At 53.4% G+C, this 3,659-nt stretch overlaps 1 pseudogene; it reads right to left on the reverse strand.

Moving 5' to 3' along the window:
• The window catches only part of LOC102816774, a 185,813-nt pseudogene extending 184,849 nt beyond the window's left edge, over window positions 1–964 (reverse strand).
• Between the last annotated feature and the right edge of the window lie 2,695 nt (window positions 965–3,659).

Below are 3,659 nucleotides of genomic sequence, written 5' to 3' on the forward strand. Positions count from 1 at the left end.
CGGGGTCTGGGAGCCGCTACCGCCGCCGCCGCCGGAGCCACGAGTGCCGCTGCCGCTGCGGGAGCCGCTCCGGCCGCACCATGCGCGAGTTGGCTATCGAGATAGGGGTCCGAGCCCTGCTTTTCGGGGTCTTCGTGTAAGTAGTGGCGCGCCGCAGGCTAGCGGGGACCACGGGTGCGGGGACCCCACGACTGCCGAACGTATCTGCGCCTCAACTTTATTGGCGCCGCTGCCACCGCCTCACGTCGAGACCTAGGTTCGAGCCCCTTCCCCACCTGGCTCCGGGGTGCGGTCCTGGGGACTGAAAGCGACCCTCCCTTCCATCGCCCCAGGCGCGGAGCGCTGAGTAGCGCGTTCCCAGGGACCGGATCCCGCACCGCTTACCCCCGCGCCTGGAATGGGTCCGGCGGCCGCTCGGCTCCGTAGCCCCTGCGGAGGAAATTCGGAGGCGCCCCTCGCCCCGCGTCCTCTGGAAGTTCCCCCCGGGGAGGTGGTTGGGACCTGGTGTGGCAGCCGTCGCTCTGGGCTGTCCGCTCGCGGTGCGGACTCGGGGCTTGGGTTCGGGCTCGGCCCCTCTAAGGATCTTTGGCTCCGGCCGCCCGGGTCCGGACCAGCTTTTCCCCAACAGGCGTTTGCGGTACTTCTCCGACTGGGAAACTGTTGCTGCCTGAGCTTGGGGAGTCGCGGAGGCTGCGGAGTTCGGGCTGGAGAAGCCCGGGGCTCGGGGGGTTGGGTAGGGGGCACGTTCTCTTAGGGTGCGGAGCCAGGAGTTGGCAGCGGAAGTGCCCTGTGACTTCCCGGGTTTGGCCCCTGGGCACAGCCATCCCGGAGAGGTGGGGCGGGGCTGATGCGCAGGTCCTCGGGGAGAAGCCTAGCCTGGGGTGGTTGAGTCTCCTTACAGAATGGATTGGAGACCACCCCATCATCCCACCACCTCCTGGGACCTGTCACCTGGGTGCCTCATACCTGTGTTGGCCACTCTGTTAACCAACTGGGGTTCTCTCTCTCCCTCTGCCCCGTGGCTGTTTTCTGACACATTAAAAATATGAATGCTGCTTTTTGGAAAAGCCCAGAGGACCCATTCCTAACTGGAGGCGCTTGTGGGTTCTCAGCCTGCATCCAGGGTTGTGGATGGCAGATTTGGAAGGCTGGGTCTGCCCAGGGTCAACGTATGGAAAGAAATGTCTTTTCTTGCATGTTTTTCTTTACTAGGGATATTATTCACCGGGGTGTTTGTTCATGCCATCAGAAAGAACCCTGAGCTCCTCCAGATGTGGGCAAGTCCCCCTCCCCGCGCCTCCTAGGAACACTGGTGTTATTCAGGCGAGGGTGGGGGTGGGGGCTGCAGAACTTCAGCCTCCATGCATTTGGGAAAACACAAACCACTTTCCTTACGTGTTCTATTTTCCTACCTCTGGAGTGTGCGTTTCAACTAGTCCGTGTGATCAGAAGGAGACAGTTCCCAATTGGGGGAGAGGCTAAACCCCATTAAAGTGTGATGTGATAGAAATGATAAAATTGTGTGTTTGCTGCCCTGAAGACTTCAGCATTCCTTGAGTGAATGTAAGATGGACTCTTCAGCAGCCTGATTTGATCTCTGCTTGAAATTGTCAGATAAGAAAGGGTCCAATCATGGGTAAAATATTTATATTGTTTTCAGGTTTCTTTCCACATTTCCCTTAAGCAATCATGACAGATGCTTTCATATATACCAGGGTCTGTGCAGGGGATTAGAAAACTTGGCAGTTCTCATTTTATGTGCTTGCTTTTCCCCCAGGACGGTGTAGGGAGAATCTGCACAGAGAGTTTGTATCCAATCCCAAACTTGCCTTTTGCTTTACTTCATGGGTGACTTGCTGTTGCCTTCTCTGAAAGAAAAATTGAGACATTGATAGCAGTTTTGGACGATTCCTTGATTTTAATCAAATTAGGAAATGCTAACAATGTGTCCAGTTTGGGTTCTTTTACCTGCAAAGAGCAGCATTAGTTTGGGTTCAGAACTCCTGGGTGGGGTGGGGTTGCTATCTTGGATGTTCATTTGCTCTTATCAGGAAATAAGACTTCCGGAAAGACCAACTCAAGTACACCAACACAGATGACCCTTTGTTCTCTCAGATGAGCTTCTGGCTGGATGCTGTGTGCTGACTTTGGGGGCAAGGTTTATTCTGCCTTTTTGTCAGTACTGGCCTGATGGGAAGAGTCTGTGGGTTGTACCCACCTCTGGCCATGAAGATGATGGTTTTGGTAGCAGAGCCTTACTCTGGTTAGTTTGGGCGAGCTGAACCTAATTTCTCTGCTGCGGTGTTCAACTTCGCCATTGTAACTCATCATTGAGTTCCGCTAGGTGCCCTCCTTCATGTCAATCCCTTTACCTCAGAGAGTGAGGGTCTGGGGAATATCTTGCTTCTTTGCCAACTCGTAGCTTTGAGGAAATGTCACCTGAAAGCAAACCTGCTCTCTAACTACCGTTGCTCTTCAGGGGAGCAGGGATCCACCACCCCTTGGCCTGCCATAGATTTGCAGTCAGAACTCACCAAATGCATTTTGGACCTATGGGCAGTGGGAATGGAAGTTTCCTCTTGCCTGCTATTAAGGAACCTGTTGTCTGTTTGCAGACCAGGGGTGGTGCTGAGGTTTGATGAAGTCTGGATTCCGAGAGGATACTCTCAAGACAGCCCTTGCCCCACTGATCAACCTGAGGGTGCTCAGGGCTGCGTGGGCAGGCCAGTGTAAGGACCACTGTTGTTGTTAAATGCTGTCGAGTCAGGTCGGTTCCCACTCACAACAACCCTGTGTAGGGTTTCCGAGGCATGGCTGGTGAGCTTGAACCGCCGACCTTGCAGTTCAAACTGATGATCATCGGAAAGAGTCCTGCAAACCTGGGCTGCACATACAGTGTAACTGAACCAGAACACAACTGGCTACAGGGCCCACGTTTAGGAACAACAACAAGTACAATGTTGAGGCCACATTGACTTCAGTGTGGCCTGCAGCCCCCTCCCCTCTTTTATAAGGGCTGTGGACTAGGGAGGGGCATGGAGAGGGACTTGCAGACTCCTCTTCTGCTGCCTCCCCAGACATCACCTAGGATGTCTGATGCTGTGAGCGGTTTTGCAGATGTCAGAGTGGACCTTGTTCAGCAACACACAGTGAGGAAAAGAGGGGCCGGTCTACTGCCCTCAGGAAAAGAACGTGCACTGTGATGCCTTACTTCCATTTTACAGCCACCACAGATAACAATAGTGTAAGTTCTGAGGGCTTACTGCGGGCAGACACTCATGAAGTCACTTTAATCCTTGTACTAACCTGATGAAGGGGTACATTCAGTCTTAGTGTCAGGGATGAGGAAACGGAGGCATCCACAGGTTAAGGAGCGTCCGTGTAACAGAGCTAATGAGAACCTAGATGTTCCCAATAAATAGTCTAGTTTGTGCCGAGCTGTGCTGCTTTAGAAAAAGTCGCAGCCAGTGTTGGTTGAAGGCTTCCTATATGCACAGGGCTTTCTTTGTGGCTTTTCTTTTAGGCTTCATTTCATTTGAGGGGAACATGGTAAATCAATCCCATTGTACAAATAAGGAAGCCAAGGCTTCTAAAGGTTAAGTAAGTTGCCTGCAGACATTCAGGCAGCAGGAGGTTGACCCGTGCTTCAGAGCCTTCAG

The sequence above is a fragment of the Chrysochloris asiatica genome, unplaced genomic scaffold (assembly GCF_000296735.1).
Source record: "Chrysochloris asiatica unplaced genomic scaffold, ChrAsi1.0 scaffold00003, whole genome shotgun sequence".
Taxonomy (NCBI): Eukaryota; Metazoa; Chordata; class Mammalia; order Afrosoricida; family Chrysochloridae; genus Chrysochloris; species Chrysochloris asiatica.